Here is a 25,642-nt window from a genome sequence, read left to right on the forward strand (position 1 = left end):
TTTAAAGTCCCACAATACAAAACAGGATTACCTTCTATATTTGCAGAATCAGACCCATTGCAAGCGCTTACTATAAATGTAACACTGATGACAATTCCCAATGCTTCGACTTCATAAATGCTACCAGATTTCCACAGCAGCCTTATTCTTTGTCCGATTTCTCTAATCAGCACCAATCGTGCATGCGAATCTGTAGCTGAAAAAATCTCATAATCTAATGCAAAGATTTGCTCACTCTAATGTATAGGTTTATTACATGCTGCAGCTCGAAAGCTTCACATAAAAGAAAAATGCACAACGAAAAGAAACATTATGTAGCTAAAACAGATATGTAAACAGAAACATGATCAGATCTGTCTATTCAACGGTGTCACTAGTGAAAATACTTAGTTAAGGTGCAGCGAGCCCATAAAAGCTGTATTCTACATAAGAGCAGCTGATCATTAAATATTTGGAGCTTCATTATTATATTCTTTAAACACGCTAAATGTGGCAGACAACGACAAACGCAAGGTAATTTCTAATAAAAAATCAATGTGTCAAGCAGCATAAAAAACCCATTAAGAACAAAAAGAATGTAAAGCAGCAAGAAAGTGGGAAAAACATTAATATGAACTGTATTTATGGAAAAAAAGGAGCTCTAACAAGCAACATTTAAACAACTCCCTCTCCAATTTAGATAGTTGAAATAGCTTCTACAAAATGGCTGACAGAGTTTTTCCCATGATGCACTCTTTTTGCATCACACAACACGTGTTTGATAGAAAAACTCTAATGAGAGAGCTAACCTCTCTCTCTACCCTAGACAAAAAACCAGCAAATGCTGCTGTGACTTTTAGTGCCCATCACCCTTGTGAACCCATTACGAACTGTAAGAAAGTGATGCCATAAGAACCATTTCTCAGTCTACTGCTCCGTCAATGCAATGATGAGTGACATTGCAAAGAGTTTTGGTGGATTTACAATTATTTGCAGACAGTAAACTGTGCTGTTATGGATACACCCACAGGGCCTTTCAAATCAGAAAGATTTTTCAATTATGGAATAATGGTCATGCAGGTGGACACAATGATTAAATGTAGCCAGGTACAAGTTACCCAATTAGAGCAAAGAAATACAGACAAACACCAACGGATAGAAGACATGAATATCATCAAAAAGAAGTGTAACCTCGGGGTACCTTTATTGGAAAACCTCAAAATAGTTAAGTAATGTGGCAACAATAGAAGTTGCATTTTGGAGAGAATAAGGAAAGAGATAACCCAAACATATGGATATGTCAGGGTACCCAAAGAACACAACAACAGTGATCGATCATACAGAGTACTGCGTCAAATGTTGTGATTGGCATCGCAAAAAGTATAAAGCCCAAATGAGGGGTTTAAACTTCGGAAAGGCCAGCAGTTTGGAAGTGGAAGTAGAAGAGAGTCCACAAGTGACAGCTCTAGGACTACCTCCGGAGCTCCCTAAAGATAGGACAAGTCTCCCAGGGCTCACTGACAGCAATGGTGGGAAAGCGTTGATTCCTCCAACTGTAGATGGAGTTGAAAACCAAAGGGGGAAGATATGGGGACCCCAACTGTGTCAGCAACTAATGAGGAGCATGCAGACTCTTGTAGACCACAGAGTATGTATGATATATATCCCAAACCGCCCACTAAGTGCTACATCTGCAACAGAAAAAGGATCAAGCAGTGCTCAAGTATCCTCTTCTGATCATAGATCCACATTACATAAACATTTACACAGTTGATATGAAGAGTGTTATATGTGATGTTGTCAGACCATGGCATCATCTCCAAGTTGTTTCTTTTTTATATGTATGTTATGAATATTTATAAAGCGCACATACGCCCAAAGGAACAATGGCGCTAGACTGGCAGGGGACTGAAAGAACTAGGAACAAGAAGGTTTTCAAGGAATGCCGGAAAGAAAAGTGATCAGGAATAGCCTGCAGGGAATGAGGGAGAGAATTACAGGCCTTGGCCACAGCTACTGAAAAGGTGCGGCCACCCATACGGGAGAGTGTGACCTGAAGGACCAGAACCATAAGAGCATATTGGGAACAAACCAGACGTGGCGGGGGGACATAGGGTAGAAAATTGGCCTGAAGGGATTCCATGCCCAGTTTGTAGAAGGCGCGATGCACAATGCAAAGAGATTTGAAGAGAACACGCTTCTCAACGGGTAGCCAATGAAGCTGCCAAAGTAGAGGAGACATATGCGCGCCAGCGGAGGATGAAGTACAGACCTGGCTGCCTCAATTTGGAGAAGCTGGAGAGGGCTGACCAAGGTAAAGTGAATTACAATAGTCAATCGGGATCAATGCGACTGTCATAATTATGACGGCCGAAAATGCAGACTTTTTTTTGTTTATTTTTTTACCCCCCTTTAAACCACATATATATGCGGGGGGGGAGACCCCCGCAGTCCTCAATATTGATATCATATCATGTATCCCCCCCACATAAATATGTGGTGTAAGGGGGGGGTCTTAAAAAAAAAAGTCTGCATTTTCGGCCATCGTAATTGTGAGGGCGACATTTTGGGCCATGCAAAATGTTCAGTTTACAATGGCCAGACCTGCAGACAGACGTAACCTGGTCAGCCATAGATAAGGATGGCGCAATCTTAACACCCATGTTTTTTACAGAAGAGGAAGGCATAGGAAAAGAACCCAAGGCAGTGGGCCAGAAATCAGCAGTCCAGAAAGAGAGAGTGTTGGGGTGTCCACAACCAGAACCTCAGTGTTGTCACCATTAAATTTTAGCCAGTTTGCCGCTATCCACAATCCCAGGTCCTCAAGGCAACTCCTCAGCCATGCACCAGTATCTGGCAGAGTAAGATCAAGGCGGACCAAGATCTGCGTGTCATCGGCATAGGATTAGTACATGAAACCATGGGACTGAATGAGGTCCGAGAAGTGGCCTAATCTAGATGTTGAATAATGTTGGTGAGGATGCAGAGCCCTGCAGGACACCACAAGTTAGAAAAACAGACTTAGAAAGAAAAGGAGGAGAGAAAGCGATCGGCCAGGAAGGCGGAGAACCATGCCAGACCTTGTCCAGACAAGCCAGCCAGCAACAGCCGGGAGTTCAGGGTGGGATGGTCAACCTTGTCGAACGCAGATGAAACATCTAACAAAATCACTGCTCCGACACCACCCTGTTCAACCAGGCGGGCAAGATCATCCAACACAGAAGTGAGGACTGACTCAGTACCCCTACCAGGATGAAAGCCAGACTGGAAGGAATCAAAGAACCCAGAGGATTCCAAAAAAGAGGAGAGCTGGGGTGAAACAAGGGACTCCCAACAACTTCATAAGGAAAGGGAGGAGCAAAATAGGCTGAAAAATGGAGAGCACAGTGGGACCCAGAGAAGGCTTCTTGAGTAGGGGGATCACAAGCGCATGCTTCAAGACCCTAGAAATGCATCTTCACGGAAGGATGCATTAACTGTCGTTGTAATGAGTGAAATATTATCACCAGAGATTTCCTTAAGGAGAACAAGAGGAATAGAATTAGCAGGTGAGGCAGATTTAAGCCGATGGATAACCATAAGAACATCTTGGTCAGGAAACAGAGGGAAAACAGACCAAGTGGAGTTAGGTAAAGAAGGCAGATGAGACAGAACCACGGTAGCAGACTGCCCAGCAGTATAACTAATGTTATGTTGAATAGTCTCAATCTTGGTATGAAAAAAGCAAGAGAGAGAATCGCAGAGATCCTGGGAAGGCACTATCTAAGAACCAGATTTAACAGGAGAGGAGAGAGTGAACCACGTTAAAGAGAGCCTTAGGTTGGTTAACCGCTATCTCCACCTTCCAGCTGAAAAAAGATTGTTTTGCAGAAATGATAGCCTTATGGTAGGTTACCATAGTGCGGCGGTAGGAAGTTTTGTCATCAGGAGAATAACTAGCACGTCACTTCCTCTCTGCTTGCCTACATAGGAGTTTACAGGCCTCAAGTTCATCAGAGAACCAGGGCTCAGAGGGATGATTTTTCGGTTTACAGGATCTAAGGGGAGCCAAAAGGTCAGCAACCACACAACAGGGAAACATCCAGTGTCAGCAAGGAGCCGGGTGTATCTTGAGCGCTCCGAGACTGAAGAGACACTACTATATCAGAGCTAGAGATCCTATGCCAGCTACGTTTAGGAATAGCAAGCTTGGCCACAGGCAAAATAGGTACCAGATGGGATAGGGGAAAAGGTACAATAAAATGATCAGACCAAAGTACTGGACTGGGGGGGGGGGGGAATAGTGGTCGAAACGCTAGGAGCAAAAACAAAATGTAAAACATTTCCCTGTCAATGAGTGGAATCAGTGGCCAACTGAGGAAGGCCAAGATCCGACATATGGGCCAGAAAATGTGATACTTACCGCGCATTAGTTGAATTAGTTGGAAGATTAAAGTCTCCAACGATCAAAAGGTTGGAATATTTGAGCTGGAGTTCCAGCACAAACGCAAGAAATTCAGCACACAATGTGCTATAAGCCCCTGGGGGGTCTATAAACCACAAGGACGGACAACTAAGTGGGAGGCAAAGAAATGTGAGCCAGGAGACATTCCATTTTAAGAGAGTGAACTGGGATAGTACAAGGGGTTTTAAAATTAGCTTTGTGCAAATTGGCTACTCCACCCCCAGGATGACTAGAAACACCGTCAACATGAGCAACTCGTAATTGAGGGGGTGAGGGGATGCTTGAATAATAGAGGGGCCAGAGGTATGACAGAGCCAGGTATGCGTTAAAAACAGGAGATCAGGTTGGGAGGTAGAGACCAGATCATAGCACTCAAGTGCATGAGCTACCAATTAGCAGGTATTAAGAAGAAAACAATGAAGAACGTCCATTGTAGGTATGGCTTTAGGGGGTTTAGGAAAATCATCTGGCCATTTCGTACTAGAGGGGGCAAGAGATATCAGGAGACTACGATCCAAATGTGTACCCATTGTAGATGGGCAGCCTGCAGAGTGTAGACCTTCCACGGCATGCGCACAGACGGGCTGGACTTTGGCACGACTTCGGCACGCTGAGCCCTCGCCCGCTGCGCTTCTGGGGATGATCATTTATACCAATACACATAGTGAATACACCAAGCTCCGCCCACTAAGGGAGAAACATGGACAACAGACCGTGAAGCGCGTATGTGAAATGCAGTATCAGGAAGCCAGGCACCTTCCTGCCGCTCCGAGCGTCCTTACAAGGAAAAGAAATAACGTTTCCTAGCAGGGTGCCCAGTCACTCACCCACACACAGTGTGTGTATAAAAGGAAAATAATAAGAGCTATTAAAAAACAGGTTGTACCTGCCAGTACCTCCTTTGGCGACTCCTTTGTACATATACATGGTTTTAATGTCATCCTCATGCATCTTAACCAGCCTACTTTCTTTTTATATGTGCATAGTTCCAAGTTCTGAAAAGGATTTCTCATGCTTAAAGGTTTCAAATGTTTATGCTTAAATGTAGCAGAGGGAAGCTGGAGAGGTCAGGATGGCTTGGGGGTGCTGTAATAAACCTACTTAAAGAAAAGGAATAAATAAGTTAGGTTACTGCACTTTTCGTGTGCCCCTTAGTTAATACTGGCAACGAGGATCCTAAACAGCAGCCCCAGCCAGAGCTGTGTTCATGCTGTTGTGTCATACCTGTGTTGTTCCTGGAGGATTGTCCCTGATGTGGAGAGCTCCCGCGATTGCAATGCCGTGCTGTGCCTGTTCTCCAGCAGGCTCTTGCATGTAGCAAACTGGTTCCGCTTTTATGTGGCCATGCCATTAGGGAAGCAGATTGAGGAGGTGTTGCAACGATTCGGGAGCTGTTGGGTACATCGGCACCCGTTCAACATTACAGTTCCGGGTGCCATCTTCTTAGGGTCAGGCGACCCATGGGACATTCACCTACGCAGTGGAGGTGAGGCAGCCATTTTAGGATCAGGCTGACTATTGGCCCAGCAGCAACCATCTTGATGTCAGGCCTTGCACGGACAAACTGTCAATTTGTGGCCATTTCAGGGGCTGGTTGCTGCTGAAAACAACAACTTACTCTCTGACCTGGTAAAGTTCTTTCGATGGGATGGTCCGACGACGTATTCCATATCTATGACAGTAATCACCACAGCTGTGCTGCTTGGGAAAATCTTCCGGCGTCTGCGTCCTGCGTCGATGACGTCGATACGCTGTCCTCGAGGGCCTCTGTCAAGCCGACGTCACCGGATGTTATAAGTAGGACGCACAACGGCCGTAGCCTCAGTTGTAGTTTTTTCCCCAGAACATGTGGCACCAATCTTCTGCCAGTATGACCACAGAAAGCCTTGCGGAAACGCAAGCTGCAATCGCATAAGAAATTCTGTAGCGGGGCAGGCAGGGAGGGAGCGATATGGAATACGTCGTCGGACGTTACCAGGTAAGAGAGTAACTTGTTCTTCGAGGGGATTGGGTCCTCCGACGTATTCCATATCTATGACAGACTCCCAAAGGAGCACCAACGTATGGAGGAGGGAAAAAAGAATTTAGAATATAGAAATTTAGAATGCCCAATCAAATTGCAGAGTAAAGGACCGCCTTGCCAAAGGCCAGATCCTGCCCATGGATGGAATCTAGGGAGTAGTGTCGTACAAAAGTATGGACCGAAGCCCAAGTGGCTGCTTCACAGATATTACGAATAAGAACACCCCTCTGCAGGGCAGTAGAGGCAGCCATACCCCTGGTAGAATGGGCCGTAAGCCTATTCTACCAGGGGTATGGCCCCCTTGGAGGGTCCTTACCCGCCAAGCGGTAACATTCAGAAATTGGAAAGATAATCCATCTAGACCAAGTCTGCTTAGTAACAGCTTGTCCCAAACGCCTTCCAGCGTAACCTATAAAGAGCTGATCATCCACTCTGACCCGGGACATGCGTGAAATGTAGAAACTTAAAGCTCTCCTAGGATCTAACCTATGGAGCCTCTCCTCGTCCTTACCAGGATGCGGAGGAGGATAAAATGCCGGAAGAATGACCTTCTGGCTTAAATGAAATTCCGACACCACTTTCGGAAGAAAGGAAGGACGAACTCCAAGGACAACCCTGTCCTTATGAAACACAGTGAAGGGTGGCTTAACTGAAAGTGCCTGTAACTCACTCACTCTGAGAGCGGAAGTGACCGCAACTAAAAATACAGTTTTAAGGGTTAACAGTCTCAAAGGACGAGAATGTAAAGGCTCAAATGGAGCACCCATTAGAAACTTGGGAACAAGTATCAAATCCCAACCGGGTACCTGGAAAGGTGACGGAGGGAACACATTAGTGAGCCCTTTCAGAAAATGAGAAATTAAAGGGATTTTAAAATAAGAACATTCCTCAGACGAGCGCTTAAATATAGACAGAGCCGCCAGGTAACCTTCAACGGTACCCACTTGCAAACCCTTGTGGGCTAAAGAAGGCACAAAAGACAGAACCACAGGAATGTCACATGAAAAAGGATCCACATTCTTAACCCTGCACCAGTCGCAGAACTTTCTCCAACGGCAACGGTACAGGGACTTTGTTGCCGGCCATCTGGCCGAAAGCAACACCTCCATCACGTCTTCAGGGAGGTCCCAATCCTTATACGTCAACCTTTCAGAAGCCAAGCGTGAAGGTTGAGGGATCTGACCTATGGATGGAGAACCTGACCCCCCCCCCCTCCCGTGAGAGCAGATCGTCTCGGTAGGGAAGACGACGTGGAGGACAGATGGACAAATCGAGAAGGTCCGGGTGCCACGTCCTTCGGGCCCATGCCGGAGCAATGAGGATCATCCGGGAACCGAACCTCCGTAACCTCCGCAGCACTTGCGGGATGACGGGGACTGGAGGAAATGCGTACAGCAGTGGGAAGGACCACTCCACCACGAACGCGTCTCCTAAGGCTCCTCTTGGTGGAAATTCCCGCAAGCAGAACCTTTTGTACTTCCGGTTGACACTGGAGGCAAAGAGATCCACTTGAGGGGTCCTCGAAAGGGCGAAGATCTCCAGGAGAATCTCCTGAGCCAACTCCCACTCGTGAGAGATGGTGCTCTGCCTGCTCAGAGCGTCCGCCGTCTCGTTTTCGTCTCCGGCCAGATGAACTGCCGAGATCGAAATTTCCTGCTGGATGGCCCAGAACCAGAGCTGGATCGCCTCCCTGCACAGAGGAAGTGACCCTGCCCCCCCTTTTTGTTGAGGTAGTGCATGGCCACTGTGTTGTCCGTCAGAACGAGGACATTCATTCCTCGCACAGTCGGCAGAAAAGCCTTCAGGGCAAGCCTGACGGCCCTCAGCTCCAACAGATTGATATGGAGTCTGGACTATGACAGAGACCAACGACCGCTGACAGTCAACTCGTTGGCATGAGCTCCCCATCCCATGAGGGATGCGTCCGTCACGATCGTTACCTCTGGCCAGGGTAGCCAAAATGGAGCCCCCCTCATCAGAGTGCCTTCGTTGGCCCACCACAGAAGGTCCCGGGCGACCGAGGGCGGCACCTGAACCGGGTACGACATCCTGCCGAAGGACTGCGACCATTGCGTCTTGAGCGCCCACTGCAAAGATCTCATCCGCAGGCGAGCCTCTGGCACCAGAAGAATGCAGGATGCCATGAGGCCGAGCAACCTCAAGAACTCGAACGCTGGGAGCGTCTGGGCATGCTGAAACTTGTGCACCATCTGCTGAATGTGAAGAGCCCTCACCTGGGGAGGAAAACACTGCCCCAGGGAAGTGTCGAGCACTGCTCCGATGTACTGGAGCCGCTGTGTTGGCGTCAAATGGGACTTCTTTAAATTGAGGGAGAAGCCCAGCCTGTGAAGGGAGTGGCAGGTGATGGACAGAGGATCCAGGACTTGCTCGGGAGAGCTCCCCCTGATCAACCAATCGTCCAGGTAGGGGTAGACGTGAATCCCCCCTTGCCTGAGATGCGCTGCCACCACCACCATGAGCTTGGTGAAAACCCTCGGGACGGAGGTCAATCCGAACGGCATTACCCGAAACTGAAAGTGCGAGTCGCCAACCGCGAACCTCAGGTACTTCTTGTGCTTGGGATGGATCGGCACATGGAAGTAAGCATCCTTGAGGTCGAGTGACACCAACCAGTCCTGAAGCTGAAGGGCCTGGAGGACTTGAGAGAGAGTAACCATCTTGAACTTGTCCTTCCTGAGGAGTTTGTTCAAACTGCGCAAGTCCATGATGGGTCTCAATCCCCCGTCTTTCTTCGAAATCAAAAAATAAGGGGAATACCATCCCTTGTTCCTCTCCGCTACAGGCACCAGTTCTATGGCGCCTTTCTCCAGCAGGGCTTGAATTTCCTGTGCAAGGAGCGGATCCGGACTCTGCAAAGAGAGGTTCCCCGGTGGATTGTCGCGAGGCCTGTGCCGAAAGGGAAGACAGTAGCCGTGGGTTATGATCTCCAGAACCCACACATCTGAAGTAATGGCTTGCCACTCTACAAGATGCTGCGCCAGCCTTCCCCCAACCGGCGAACCATGGGACATGGCCTCATGACTGAATGGGAGTGGCTGCAGCGTTACCTGAGGGCAAAGAGGCAACTGCCCGAGCGGCCTTGGTACCCTGTCGTCCACCTCTGGTACCCCTGCGTTGGCCTCTTTGACTGCCAGCTCCTCTCACTTTACTGAAGGAGTAATAGCGAAAGGAACCACCCCTCCACTGCTGTCCCCTAGGACGAAAAGGCAGAGGTTGGCGAACTGCAGCGCCCAACGACTTCGCTGCAGCTTTTGAGGTCTGCAACCTCTCAAGGCTCTCGTCAGCCTTGCTGCCAAAAAGGTGTTCACCGTCAAAGGGCATGTTGAGGAGCCGGGCTTGCACATCAGGAGCAAACCCCGACTTCCGCAACCAGGCAAACCTGCGTATTACGGTGCTCGCCGCCATGGACCTACTGACGCATTCAGCTAAGTCCAAACCCGACTGAACGGACTCACACATGGCATCCTTACCATCCTGCACCATAGCAAGAAAACCATCCCGTTCCTCCCCTTCAGGAATATGATAAGCCGCTAACGAAATATAGTTCCACAGAGTGTACATGAAACGTGATAAGGCACACACAGAGTTGGCTGCCTGCAAAGCCATACCCCCTGAAGAAAACACTTTCTTCGCCCAGCCATCAAAACGTTTGTCGTCCCTATCAGGAGGGATGGTAGGGTACGACGCCTGCTTTGCCGGGGCCGTGGCCGCCTGCACCACCAAACTCTCCGGAGTGGGGTGCCTGGTCAAGTAGCAGGGGTCGCTACTGGCTGGACGGTATTTTCGCGACAAGGATCTGCCCACCGCCGGGAGACTCTCCGGAGCAGTCCAAGCCGCCGCCACCCTTCTCTGTAAAGCCATATGGAACGGCAGTACCGGATCAGTCGGGGGACCAACATCAAGGATGTCCATCAGATCATCCTGCACAAACTCCCCTGGGGGAGCAGACCATCCCAAGTACTCAGAAACCCTAGCCATAAGGCGCCGGTACGAGGAGTCGGCATGAGAGCCAGGCTCAGGCCTACAGAACTCCGGAGAGGTGTCCAGTCCACTGGCATCATGCAGTGACTGTCTCAAATCGTCAAACTGACTATGGCCCGAGACAATTTCATCTGGAACCTGACTAGGAACCAGGCCATCAGAATCCTCATCCGCCTCTGAAATATAGTCCAGGTGGCGAAAAGAAGGCACCCGAGAGTGCTTGCTCTTAACCAGAGCCTTCCTAGGGGGTTCTCCCGTTCCACGGGGTACCTCCGACACGAAAGGCGTCGATGGCGTCGAGCGAATCGGCGCCGGCGTCGAGAGAACCGGCGCCGGCGTCGAGAGAACCGGCATCGGCGCCGAGAGGATCGGCGTCGAGGAAATCGGCGTCGACGTCAGATGCAGTGCCTCCAGCATCGGCGGCGTCGACACAGCCCTCGAAGCCGGAGCCCCGAGCGTGTCCCTCGACGACCTGAGCGTCGACGGCTTCGACGACTTCCTCGGAGCCAGAGCCTCGAGAAAGCCTGTTGACGCCTCAGACGTCGATGTCTTCCTCGAAGACCTCACAGGTGCATGCCGTCTCGAACGCGTCGAGGACCGGGACCTGGAACGGGTACGTCGAGAACGAGTCTCCTTGTCCGAACGGGACCTCTCCCGTGACTCGTGCCGACCACTCTTGCGAGCGGTGTCTCTCGACCTCTCACGACCGACCCCACTCGGGGGCGCGGACGGCTTAGTACCCTGCGACTCAAGAATCGCCAGCATTTTCTTCCCAAAGGAAGCCCATTCCTCCGGCGTCGCACGGCTGGTGGGGTAAGCGACGTGCCGGGCAGAGTCCTCCGAAGAGGACCTGGAAGACGACCGGTGTCGGCGCTTCCGAGAATGCCTCGAAGAGGCTGAGGAGTGGCGAGACCGACTCCTAGAAGGAGACCCACGAGACTTCCGACGATGACGCGGAGAGTCACCCCTCGAATCATCCGTCGAAAGCCCCGCAGACTTCGACTTCCTGGGCTTGGACACCCGACCTACCGACAACTTCTTCTTACGTTCGCGTAAGGCTTTGGACGTGAGCGACTGGCAGTCGATACAGTCATCAGTGACGTGGGCCTCCCTGAGGCACCAGAGGCAGGCGTCGTGCGAGTCCGTCACCGACATCTTGGACCCACACTCCCCGCACTTCTTGAAACCCGGACGCGGGGTCGAAGACGAAGTAGAAGACATCTTTACACGAAGGATTTTCACAAAACGAACAGGTTCGAAGAACCAAGAAGAACAGAACTCCAAAGAGTCAAGGCGTTAACCGAGATACACGAAGCAACACGTTCGCGGAAAAAACGGAACTGAGGCTACGGGCGTCGTGCGCCCTACTTATCACATCGGATGACGTCGGACGTCGGAGGAGGCCCTCGACGACGGCGCATCGACGTCATCGACGCAGGACGCAGACGCCGAAAAAAGTTTCCGAAGCAGCACAGCTGTGGTGATTACATGTCATAGATATGGAATACGTCGGAGGACCCAATCCCCTCGAAGGGTGCTTACTCCAAGCTGGATAGCTGATCTGAGTTGTGGCTCAGTCGTTTCACTCCAAATGGTTCCAACGTCTGGTTCCAAACCAGATAGAGTGGTTGAACATTTTCAAGGATCAAGGACAGAAAGAGGAGTGGAGGACATCTTTCAAGAAAAAGCTGGAAAATAAGCAGAGGTTTGATGGAAAACCAAATGCAAATGTGGAAGGAACGTGGAAGGAAAGAACATTTGGCCTGTTGCTGTAAACAGTGGGCCACGTTTGGAAGTGTGAAATGTGCACAGGAGGACATGGGTTACTGGTATGACTGCAATGAGCAGAGAGACGAGATGTGTGTGGTGGAAGCAAAGCCAAAAAGAATAAAACCCTCATGCTTAGAGAGAGATAAACAATGTGCCTGTGAAGTTTTCTGATTGACAGTGGGGCAAATTATACCCTCATGATTATAGAAACATGGAAAAATAGATTTAATTGTTGCGATCTGCACGAAGCCACGGTGATTGCACACGCGTATGGCGAGGTGCCTTGATTTTGTCAGATGAGTAAAGGTGTAAATGTTATCCTGGGACATGCAGGCTGATTTGGAATAAGACTGGACCCCGATCACCCATTGCAGGTGTTGGTAGTAAAGAAAAGTGGTGAAGGGGTGAGTAATGTGCATCGTGGAGAGTTGGACGTGAGACAATGGTATCCAAGTGCATTTGAGGAAGTGATTGGATGTTTGAAGGGATTTGCACATTTCATAAAATTGAAGCCTGGTGCTTTGCCAGTTAGGGCCAAGGCTAGGACAATACCCTTGGCTTTAAGAGCAGACATAGAAAAGGAGCTCAAGAGAATGTTAGGCGGGGGCATCATAGAGGAGGCTGATGAAGCAGAGTGGGTTAGTGCAAACACCAAATGGAACTGTGAGATTATGTATAGATCTCAGGGCTTTGAATAAGTGTGTGGAACCAGACAGATTTTCACTGCCGAAGATAGGCAATTTGCTGGCAAAAATAACGGGTGCAGGGATATTTTCCACAATAGATTTAAGAGCAGCATACCATCAGGTTAGCCTGCATCCTGCATCTGTGGAGTTGACATCTTCTATTATGCCGTTCGGACGATACCGGCGTAGGAGGATGCCATCTGGCTTAGTATCAGCTTCAAGTGTATTTCATAGGGTGATGAGTGAACTGGTCAAGGGTCTTGATGGAGTTTGTTGCTATCAGGATCACATACTGGTGTGGGGAAAAGATTTGGAAGAGCATAATGCAAGGTTGAGGGAGGTTTTGAGAACTTTGTGCAAAGCTGGTTTTACTATTTCAAATGGAAAAGTGTACATTTAGACTAGACAAGGTCCAGTATTTGGGTCATGTACTGTCAGCTCTGGGCATCAAACCTAAGATGGCTACCATGCAGGCAATAGAACAAATGAAACCGCAAAAGGACAAGGCATAGTTGTCTTCATATTTGGGACTGTTTGAACTCTATGGAAAATTCATAAAAAATGTGGTGGAGAGAACCAAGGCCATGAGAGAAGTTGTGAAAAGGGGTGCAAGGTTTCTGTGGAGTCAAAGATGTCAAAAGGAATTTGAGTATATAAGGATGAGTCTGTTGAGTGCTCCGATGTTCAATGGGTTCAAAGAGGATTGCGAGGTGCATTTACACGGATGCCAGTGAAAATGAGTTGGGGTGCATGCTTATGCAGCAGAGAGGGAACAAAATGCAGACTCTGGCATTTGCCTCACAAGTGCTCGAAGATGCAGAATGACGATATTCTGTAGTGGAAAGGGAGGCTCTTGCATGTGCCTGGTGGGTAGAAAAATTTAAAAATTTTGTATGGGAAAGAAAGTTCTTCAAAGTGACGGATCACAAGCCATTGGTGGGCATCTTCAATAGGAAAGGTTTGGATGGTGTGTCAAGAAGGATAATTAGGTGGACAACCTCCTGGAGTGGTTGACCACCTTCCTGGACCGGCTCTCCCAGTTCCAACTTGGGTCCTTTCTCTCTGCCACCTCTCTCTTCACCTGTGGTGTTTTACCCCGGGCTCAAAATCTACTCACCGTGGTTTCTCAACCTCTACTTGGCCCCTATGGCCCACCTGATCTCAAACTTCTCTAACTTTCAGTGTTATGCGGATGATACTCTGCTTTCCTCCAGGCTCCAGTCAGCCTCCTCTCCTCTCTCGCTCATTCCTGACTGTCTATCCGTGATTCAGGATTGGTGCGCCTCCAACGATCTCCACCTTAAAGCCAGTAAGACAGATCCTTCTCATTTGGACCCCTACTCACGCTTTCCCTCTAGCACTTTGGCCGCCCTCCTTGGGCCCTCTTCCATTGCCTTCCCGTGAGGCTAAAAACCTTGGTGTAATCTTCAGCTCTACTCTCTCTTTATCTCCTCATATCTCTGACGTCACCAAGAAGTCCCACTACCAGCTTCACCTCCTCAAAGGGACTCTTCCCTTTTTCACCTTCCCCCAGAAGCTCACTTTTTCCAGAGCCCTGGTTCTCTCTAGGCTGGACAACTGCAACAGCCTCTTTCCCAGTCTGCTTACCTCTACTCTTTCCGCCCTCTGCAACTAATCCAGAAGAGGACTGCAAGACTTATCCTTGGCCTCAAGCCCATGTACTGTATCTCTCCAGCCCTGAAATCTCTCCACTGGCTCCCGGTGGCTGCAAGGATCAAGACACTTTGCATTGTTCACAGGGCTTTCTGGGGCCGGGGCCTGCACTACATTCAACACTCTCTTCCAAAATACCCTCCTTCTGGAGCCCTTTGCTCAGCTACCTCCAACTCTCCAAGGGTCAGATGCTATTCCAAGCAGAGAGTGGGGGTAGATCTCTCTCCTCTGCAGGTGATTCCCTCTGGAATGGCCTCATTGCCCCTCTCAAACTTGAGACGGTCCACGTGAAGTTCCAGGAGCAGCTCAAAACGTTCCTTTATCTCCTCTGCTTTCTCTCTCCCTCCTCCCCTGCTGACCTTCCTGACCACCTGTCCGCTGCACTGACTGGTTTTCGGCTACCCTCAGTGTGATGCTGGAAATGGAGGGACAGGGCCTCTATGTCCGTGTCCTGTAGTCCTTTTATCATGTGTGTTCTGTGTTATTTTCTGTACAGGAGTCCAGTGCAGCTCTTCCTCTTTTTGGTTTGGTGAACAGACCCTTGGGATACCCTTATGGCACCCATGGGTGAGGGTACAACCCTGTACCCATAGTGCATGTTTTTGGGCACCTGTGTGTCGCCCACAGAGCAGGGTATGGGCTGGTGGCATCTCCATGCTGAATTTGACAGGTGCTCTGAGTATCCTCCATTTTGGGATACCCAGGCCCTGCCATTGGAATCAGTTGATTTCTGATAGGAGACAAGAATTCCCCTGTGGCCTCTTGCTTTCTATTGCCTGTTACCTTGTTTTCCCACAGTCCTGGGAAGCCCCGACTCTGTCCCTTCCCCCTGACTGGCTGTTGGGTGGAGGTTCCATATATGGTATTGTGAGGAAGGCCAGACTGGCTGGAGCCTTCCCAGATACTGTATGTTGTGGGTACACCCTTGGGATGGGATCTGGGTTAATGGAGTGTGACCAATATGCACTTCATGTTATGGGTGTCTGGTTTCTGGTATGTGACACAAAGACTGAGACAGCCCTGCCCGAAACTGGTATGAACCATCATGCACCAGCTAACCTTCACCAAGGGTCCCTGCAAGTCAGCCTTCGAAAAGACTGTCGACCGGAGACGGGGACTGCCGAGGAATCTGAAGAGAAGCACCCGGACATTCCATCCCCAGTCGCTGACCAGGGTTCGGAGGATCGTCGTAACCACTGGAGGCCCGTTGAAGCCGTGGTGCCAAGAAGCGGGGACAGCTTGATGCCATCACACCGATGACAGGAGCAGCAACGCTCCATTGCCTAAGAACACTTTGAATCCAGGACTCCCTTGCTCATCTCCGACTGATTTGTCCTGCCGGAGAAAGTCATGGTCGCCGACGAACCGAGGAGAATCCGCCGGTGGGTTTCCCGCGACGCTAAGTCCTCAAAGACGCTGACAAAGATCTGAAAGCCAGCCGTGGTCTAGTCTCGATCGCCAACGACAAACGCAAGTGAACTTGCTGGGCCTACGCTCTTTATTGACTATTTGCGGCAACAAACTATCATCGTCAAGGTGCACCGCATGCCTCATCTTCGCAGGACGTCCACGACCGATCGTCGACGAGTGCCGCAAGGACCGAAGCTGCTGCCTCTACAACGTTGTTCACCCCTTTTTCTTTGTGGAATCTCGACGATCCGTGGTGGCTGCCTTAAAGGGAGTTTACTCGAGAAGGATCCGTCTACAACCTGTCGTCGAACTCTCATAAACCAGGTACATTGGGGTGGTAGAACAGTTGTAGAAGCAGATATGACTCTGAAAAGCAAATATATGGACTGGGCTTGTTTATTATATTATTTACAGTTTGCCCAGGTGGGGGGGATCCTCACACAGAACTGTGCCTAATGGTAGGGGCCCAGTATTCTGCCAATTGCTTAACCAGCTTGTTTTGCTCCTCCAGTCTATTGTTGGTTCACTTTATTAATTGCTTTGTATGGCCTTTTGAAACTGTCTACAGTTGATGCATGTTAATGGAATCAAAGAAGTAATTGTGGTACCACATAGACCATGTATATATTTATCATTTTAGAATTGCCTGAGCACAAAGTGTGTTATTGTATGTGTACATAATCAAAGCCTTATTTATATACAGAACTGTGTTTTTACTAACATAGCGTGTGGTCATTCCTTTGTGGGTGCTTGGGGACTACACTGTACTTAAGAACCAGGCTGCATCACCTCCTGAGAGCTTAAGCTTTGGTTGCTTGTCCAAGGCAACTGAATAGAGAACCTTGACCGGGGTGCTCTGTGCTTCTACTCTGCCATATAGGGAGCAGGAGTAAAGATAACCCCTCCAGTCTTTACACTGGTGGCAGCGGTGGGATGCTAATGGTTTTAAGAATCAGTGTGTAACATTGCCACTTACGAAATGTCTACACTTTGTTAAACTGAGGTTTAGTTGGGTACTAGATAACTACATTATAAGCAATGGCATCTATTGCAAATGGTAAATTGACTAAGATGAGCTTAGAGGCTCTCCAGAGTGCTTGTGAAGCCAGGGAGCTAGAATTTGAAGACAAGTCTAGGGCTGGGCTAACAGCTGCCCTGTTGGACGACCAGACTGATTGTGAAGCTCTTGAACGGGGGGATGCAACCATTGAGGTCCCTGCCACTGGGGTTGTTACTGAATCTGTTTCTGTGAGTGCCACCACTCCTACTGTCTCCATTCCGAAACCCAGCAATGTTTCTTCAGGGAATCCCATGTTACTTGATTTATTGAGGATGAAATTGGCCTTTGAATGTAAAAAGTTGAAAACAGAAGCGGAACTTAAGAAGGAGGAGTTTGCACAGCAAGTGATACTCAAAAACAGGGATCTTGAACTTAAGAACAAGGACACTGAATGTCAGAGAATCCAGCTAGAGAAAGCTAGAGTGTGTTAGCACAAGCTTGATATTCCTTGTCAAATAATGTAGTTCCGTCTTGGCAGTTGAACCCGTCGAGTAGCCGACGAGTTCTTTCTGCCAATATACCCTTCAGAGGGACCAAGAAATACCCCCTGAAGGATCTATTAACCAAAAGATGGATGGATGCCACAGGAACCACAAGCCTGAAAAGGAAGCCACAATTAATACCAGTCAATGGAGAGTAATCACCCAATATAGAAAAACATAAGAAGGTAATACCTGAATGACTAGCAGGAAGTCGTAAAGTAAGAACTCGAGACGTCTAACCTAGAAGAACACCAAGGCTATTAGACACTAATCAAGGATTTAACTAGATTACAGAATGAAGAGTCAACATAGAACGCTCTTACCATATGTATTATTCTTGCAGGTCCATGAAGAAGAGGAATCCGTGAATCCAACGTGTTCCGGAAAACACTATCACCCACCGGCACGAGGACCCCTATTAGTCCCAAAATCCCAGTGTCAGTGAGGAAAAATTGTTCAATGATCCACCTACCCACCGCTGGCACGAGGATGCCTAAATAGCAACACAAAGCGTCTCTAGTTCAATACGCAAGGAGGAATAGGGCGTAGAAGTCGTCCACGGTGAGAAGGGCTCCGATGTCCGAAAGATTGGTCACAGATCCAAGGAGAGTCGAGGAAGCGGTCTGGGTCGGCAACAAGCAGGTAAGGAGGAGACAAAGGGTAAGGCAGTAGCAGGTCGAGGAGTAGTCCGAGGGTCAGAACTGGAAGAGTCAACAGGAATCAAATTCACAAAGCAGAGGAAGGCCGTTTAGCGGTCTGGGGTCATAGAAGTCCGGGAACAAGAAGACAAGAAGGGCAATCCAAAGGAATCCAAAAAGCAAGCCAAGGTCACGAAAATCCCAAGAGTCAAGAAAGGCACAAAAAGCACGGGCTGTAGAATACAAATTCAGAAGCGAAGCGCCAAGTTTGAACGGGACATTAACACTATGAACGCCGGACATGTGATCCGCAAAATGGGGCTCAACGTTAAAAGACACATGATCCCAGTAACGCAGAGCGTCCGCATTGCCAAGGCATCCCCCAGCGCTTTCGGAAAGACTGACAGCGTACCTGTGGATAACGGGTACGATCGCTGTAGGAAACTGCTCTAACTCCATGAGGTGCAAGACAGGTTCGTGTGGAAACAGAAGGTGGAAGAGGTCTCCCTACTTGGTACCGGGCTCCGGGTTTGACCGGATACCTGATCTCCTTACGTTTCCTGACAGAGCGGAGACTTCAGCAAAACCAGTTGAGAGTGTGTTAAGTAGTCAGCTGGAGACAAACGAGGTTTTCTTTCACAGTGGTTTATTGCACAACAAATACTGGTCACAGATCAATAAATTTAGCCAACTGATGACGGTTCTTTTCACCTCATAGACACGGGCGTTCTGTCTTACTTTACTTGCAACGGCCTCTGCTGGCCTTAATTAGTTCCAAGATAACAGCCAGGCGATTACAGGCTTTTCACCCTTCAACCTGTCCGCCGGCCATGAAAACGAAATTAACAAAATGTCAATAGTACACACTTCACCACTCTGAATTCTTCTTCTTAGGCGGCCGTTTCTCTCCACTGGAAGGTCTTGAGCCTTGGTCCGGGTACGGTGTCAATCTGTGGACTTTCCGCTTACTACTAGTAAGCCCACTCGTAATCTTGGCTGGTCTCACTCCACTCGGGTGCGGCGTCTCTCGCCTCGCGCTGCTCCTGAAAAATAAGACGCCTCCTGAGTCTCTTGGAGTAGCTTTTAATTCTTGTCCGGCCCCTCCCCCGTAATCAGCCCCATGTGTTCTCAGCAATGGTTTTAACACACCTGATTCAGATTCCCCACCTCCTCCCTGCTCCGTCCACTGTGGGCTAACCCTGTACTTTGTTTGTGTTCGGGCGGTTTTAACGTAGGAAACCTGGTTCTCCCTTTCCTTTTTCTCCTTTCTTTACCCATCGGTGTGCCTCCCTCCTGATGCAGTATTTCGTGGGGCATTTTGGGATCTGTAGTTTGTCTCTTTTCATTGATGGCCAGCACTTGACGAGACTCTTCCTCAACTCCCTCCTTTCTCCCAGTGTCCAGGGCGGCTGCCACTGCTTCCACCTCACAGAGTGTCAGGTCCCCTGCCACCAAGTTTATGAAAGTCTTGGTTGGTATGTATGTGAAGGGTTCTGATATCCTCCAATGGATTGAAGCATTTGAGATTGCTTGTGGAATCCATGATGTTGACAAAAGAGATTGGGCTAAGTGTTTGTTAAGCAGAGTGCCTCTGACTGGGTATGACTGTAGTCTGAAACAGAGTGTGGACGAAAGGGGTCAGTATGAGTGCATGAAATCTGCTTTGATTACCAAGTTTGGCAAGACACCTACTCAATACCTTAAAAGGTTCAGGGAATATAAGAAAAGAGAGAATGTGTCTTGGAATGACTGGATGAGTGCTGCACATATGAACATGATGGGGTAGGTTGATGGTTACAAAGTGAAAACGTTTGTTTAATTGTCCCACCTTTTGTTTTTTGAGCATTTTTCTGAAGCTTGTTCACCAGAGCTGCGTCAGTATGTTGCTGGCCAGGCTGGCTGACAAGTGGGTCTCCCACCGGCTGTGCCCTAAGGAACCAAGTGGGAAGGACAAAGAAAAGGGGGTCTCTCAGAAGTCTGAGGAGTCCCAAAAGCAGTCACAGTCGGGTAAACCAAAACTTTCCTCTCCTAAGACCCAACAATCTAGTGGGGATAAGTCCTATGTGGAAGGGAACAAGAGTAGTGGTCCTCCTGCTGCAAAGCAGGCTCCCAATGGCTCCAGTATCATACCCCACATTCCTGGCACTTGTTGGGACTCTGGACCACAAGAAGGGTGACCCCAAGTGCTGTCAGCCTGACCTACCCTTGCCCCATGCCTGAGGTGGAAGCCACTGTCCTCCCCTCCTCTACAGGAATCACATTTGGTGCTCCTGTAGAGATTTCCCTAGGGTCCCTTGGGGCCTGGGACAAGTAGGCAGAAGTACTGGCTACAATCCCACAGAACATCTGTAGGTTTTTGAGAAGTGTCCTCTTGAATGGCCAGCCTTCTACCGGTTTGAGGGACACTGGGGCAAGCATGACAGTGGTGGACAGAACCCTGTTCAAGCCAGAGGACTATGTAAGTGCTCCTCTGAGAACCACCAGGTTAGCTTTGGGCCTCCCAAAGTATCTCCTGTAGCCCTAGTCACAATCATGATTGGAGGCAGGACAGCAAAGCTTCCTGTCCTGGTTCAGGACAATGTACCTGCTAGAATATTGTGAGGCAATGATCTAGTGGAGTTGGGGTTGATCTCTGATGGTCTCCCCCTGACTGCCGCTGCATTCACTACGTCACAGGTCGCACCGGGTCTGACTGCCAGTCAGGTACCCAAGCCGAAGGGAAAACCCAAGGCAAGATGGAAGAGTAAGAGGGCCACCTCTGTGAAGGGGGCTCCTTCTCTTCCTGCTGCTTCAGCAGCACCCACTGGGATTCATGCACCAGAAGGACTGGGTCCAGTGGTAAACCCAGACTAACTCCTGAGGGAGAAAAGCCAGAAGACCATCCTGCGGGAGAGGTGCTGAGCCCAAAGGTTCACTCCAACCTTCAATGTCTGCTGGCTGAGGGGGGGCTCTCTATGGGAGACTTTTGTAATGGTCAGAGAGAGTGCCACTCTCTCGAGAGTCTGAGGAAACGGGCCCTGGCCCAGGCAAAAGGAGAAATGCCTAGGTCTTTCCGGATTTACTGGGAGGGTGAGCTCCTTTGTACTGAGCCCGCTCCTGGGCATTTTTACCAGGGTTGGATTCCCTAAAGAGGTTGTCTCTGACAGAGGATCCAACTTCATGTTCAGTTACATGAAAACGATGTGGAAAGAGTGCAGAGTAACCTACAAGTTCTCCACCTGCTACCATCCCCAGACCAATGGCCTGGTTGAGAGATTTAATAAAACTCTCAAGGGCATGTTGGGAGCTTTGGAAGAGCCCCTAAGGAGGAAATGGGATCTCCTCCTGCCATGCCTGCTGCACGCTTACAGAGAGTAACTTCAAGAGGGTATTGGTTTCAGCCCCTTTGAGTTGCTCTTTGGACATCCTGTGAGGGGGGCCCCTTGCCTTGATCAGAGAAGTTTTGGAAGCCACCCATCCCGGTCCTGCCAAGCAAGTGGGGGCTATGTGTTAGGCCTCAGAATGAGGATGACACAGATGATGGGCCAGGCAACAGCAAACCTTAAGGCAAGCCTGGAATTGAACAAATACTGGCATAACCTTAAAGCATCACAAGTCGATTGGACTCCAGGACAGGAGATCCTTGTGATGGAGCCTACCAAGCTTCGAGCTTTGGCGGATAAGTGGACTGGACTCTTCAGGATCATCTCCAAGATGGGCAAAGTCCATTATCTGGTTGACATGGGAGTCCTTGGGGTAACCTCTCAGGTATTCCACGTCAACAGGCTCAAGCCTTTCCATAGGCGAGCAGAAGTCTCATGCCTCTTGCTAGCTTCAGAGCAAGAAGAGTGAGCCCCTTCCTGATTTGCTGCATAGCAACCCTCAGGATGGCTCAGTGGAGGGAGTGCATCTCTCTCCAGATCTGAAACCAGATCAGCAGAGGGCCTGCAGGACTTTGCTCCGGCAGTAGGCCCCTCTGTTCTCACTGACACCAGGCCTTACCCCGTGGTGCAGGCACGAAATTGACACTGGTGACAGCGTACCTGACAAAAGCAGATGCTACAGGATGTCAGACACTGAAGAACCACATCCAGGCTGAGGTCGCCAAGATGTTGGATCTGGGTGATATTGAACCCTAAACCAGTCCCTGGTCCACTCCAGTGGTCTTTGTCCCCAAGGCAAGTTCCCAGGCAGGTTCCAAGCCCTGGCGGTTTAAACCAGCTGCACCACTGGTACAGCTTTTTCCCTTAATTTGCGTAACCAGCTGCCCTCTTTCTTTGATGACAACATGGGGTCTGTTGCCTCAGTGGCAACACTTTGTTAGGCATATAAGTTATATGTTAGAGGGATGGCCATGTCGGCTGAGTTTGGGGTCCTTAAGTGTCTGAGGAGAGATTGGACTATGTGGGAATCAGAGCTGAGAACCCAACAACGATGTGAACAACGCCCTTCCCCAGGTTCGCATTTGAAAATTAAGTGCAGCTTAAACGTGTTTAGGGACTTGGCCCAGAGGGAACTGAAGTTCCTAGACAGACCGATGCTGGCTCAAAGGTATGGAGAGGCTGACAGGCCTAGTCATACATTGGCACCTTTGGTTAAATCAGGTTCGGCTTCACTGTATACACCGATGCTGATATTAATGAGCTTTTTTATGATTTTTATCATGCACTATACCAACCAAAAGGGAATGCTGCTCTGAGTGCGACCATAGAATACTTAGAAAAGATACCAACGACTATGATTTCTGGGGAGGCCCGGAACATGCTGGGGGTGCCAATGTCAATAGAAGAAATTCTGTCAGCGGTGCTCGATTTAACCCCAGGAAAGGCCTCGGGCTCTGACTTGTGAAAGGGGTGCTGCCCGAGAGCATGCGTGAGGCAATAATCATAATCAAACCGGGTTAGTCCGCAGAGGACTGCAGCTCTTATAGACCGCTGTCCCTTATAAACACGGATGCAAAAATCTATGCCAAGGCACTGGCGTTGCGACTCTCTCTGTTAATGCAACACATGATCCATCCTGACCAGCCGGGGTTCGTGCCCGGCCGCTCCATGGCATTGAATCTTCGTTGACTCTATAATGTGATGGCGTAGACATCCCCCCGCCCCAAGTTGCAAGCTGTTGCAATCTCCATAGATATGGCCGGCATTCACCACGTGGGTGAGGCTCCTTTATGTCCAACCTTCTGCTCGTTGCGGGCTAAGGGTTGTGACTCCCAGGTGTTGTGTTTCAAGGGCGTAGCCAGGCAGGGATGCCAGTTATCCCCTTTACTGTTTGTGCTAGTTAATGAACCGCTGGCTGATAAGTTGCGTGTTGAGCACAGGCGTGCAGGTATACCTATAGACGGGAGGGCAGAGATCACACAACTGTACGCGGACACATTTTTGCCATATGTCAGAGAAACTGACAATCTGGCTAGCGTGATTGACACTGTGGGGAGTTTGGCAGATGTGCAGGCCTGCACATAAATAACAAGTCTGAAATATTTCTGCTCACTGAAGGCACGTGTGCAAGAAAAGGGCTCAACTGGGCACTGCAGTCCATACAGTATTTGGGCATTGGATCAGTCGCTCAACGATGCATAGCAGAGAACTGAATTATGGGACCTACATAGGAGGACATGAAATCCAAACTCCAGCGGTGGAGCAGCATACCAGTGTCGCTCGCAGTGAGGTTGACTCTCATTAAAAAGATGACACTGCCCAAATTGCTATACATGTTTCATAACATCCCACTTTGGCCGGGCATTGTTTCAGGAACTTATAGCAGTGTGCACCTCTTATACTTGGACAGGGGTCTCGGTTAGATTTAGATGGATGCATCTGACCAGACTATATGTGGAGGGTGGGTTTAACGCTCCAGATTTTGAATTATACTATATTGCAGTGCAGGTACATTATGCAACCTATTGGTCTGGGGATGACACCTCCTTGCCGCATGTCCGGCTTGAGTGGGTGCAGGCTGGCCCAGCCCCGCTGTTGTCACTTTTGGCAGGGGGTGGGGGATACCAGGCAATACACCCAATGGATCTTGTTGGGGCAACCTGGCGGGCGTGGGCATGACTTAACACAATGCTTCAGCCGTTTGTGCTTTATGACATTCGTCTCCCCCTGTGGGCACTATTAACGCTAACCCCTACTTTGGATAAAAGCATTGAAAAGTGCTGGCGAGGGGCAGGCATTCATAACATTGGCCACCTCTACGCTGATTGCCGCTTTGAACACTACTGGGATTATATGAAACTAGCTGTGGGTGATGGGGCATTGCAGCCACTACAATGCATGCGCATGCGGGCTGCTGTCAAAGCCCATTGGCCTAGGTTTCCAAATGAACCCCTCCACATGGATGTGTGCTATATGCCCTGCAAACACCTGGTGTAAAAATAAGTATTTCTGTGCTGTATAAATTGATTCAAACTATGGACAATCAAACCGTTAGGTCCACCCTCTCTCGATGGTGTTACGACCTTCAAACCAAACTCACGAATAGGCAGCAGAGGGCAATCTGTGCCTTGATGAAGGAGTGTCCTTAAACTCCAAGTGTAGGCTTATACAATTTAAGATCTTGAATAGGCTATATTCTCCCCCCCGCTATCGAGGTTGAACCTATTTCATGCTGACAGGTTGCATGTGTGCCCTAGATGTAAGGCTGGAAATGCAACTTTACCACACATGCTATGGTCCTGTCCTGCATTGTACGACTACTGGTATGCTGTTGATTCAGTGCTTTCAGATATATTCGGTGTACAGTTCTCTCTGACGACCTGTGAGCAAAGGCTGGGCTTCACAAGGAAATTTGTTGTGGTTAAGCGTAAGTTACTAAATTTAGGCTTGTTATATGTCAAGGACTATTCTAATGAGATGGACTCAAAGTAGCTCCTACATGTGAGATGTGGCTGAAGGATGTCACCTATGCCAATGATATGGAGGAATTGTACATAGCCATGTTACCGATCATCAGTCGCCCTAAAGACATTTGGTGCGACTTTCGCATGTACTTAACTAGAGACAGTCCCTCGGGTTGATCATATATATGTTGTCCCATGTGAGACAGTTTATTGTATGTACCATTATGCGCTGCTGTTTTGTGTTGTGCAATTGTTTTGCACTGCCAATCAACACTTGCTTGTAATGTTGTACTGATGCCAAGTGTTAATAAATAAAAGTTAAAAAAATAATAATATCATCCACAAAGTCTGTTTTGAAATGATCTGCTGCTTTTTAAAGCAGATCCCTCAAAAGGATCGGATCATCATCTATTGGAGAGTTTGCCATGGGTTCATCTGGAACATCGGGCAATTGCAGATAATAATCATCCGGGTTGTAATTTGGGTCATCATACATTGTACCTAGATCATCAGTGAAAATGTCACTACCCATATCCTCAGTAATATCATAAATACTATGTGAAAGTGTTTCAGATACTCTTCTCTATTCTTGACGTTTTTGCTGAGGGTTCTCCCTCCCCCATGGAAACATTCTTCTGTTTTATGTGG

At 49.0% G+C, this 25,642-nt stretch overlaps 1 protein-coding gene across 1 annotated transcript in view; it reads right to left on the reverse strand.

The window, feature by feature from the left end:
- The window catches only part of GATB (glutamyl-tRNA amidotransferase subunit B), a 1,295,211-nt gene that overhangs the window by 953,318 nt on the left and 316,251 nt on the right, over positions 1-25,642 (reverse strand). The window lies entirely within an intron of this gene.

This window comes from Ambystoma mexicanum, chromosome 6q (assembly GCF_040938575.1).
Source record: "Ambystoma mexicanum isolate Mex_15411 chromosome 6q, UKY_AmexF1_1, whole genome shotgun sequence".
Classification (NCBI taxonomy): Eukaryota; Metazoa; Chordata; class Amphibia; order Caudata; family Ambystomatidae; genus Ambystoma; species Ambystoma mexicanum.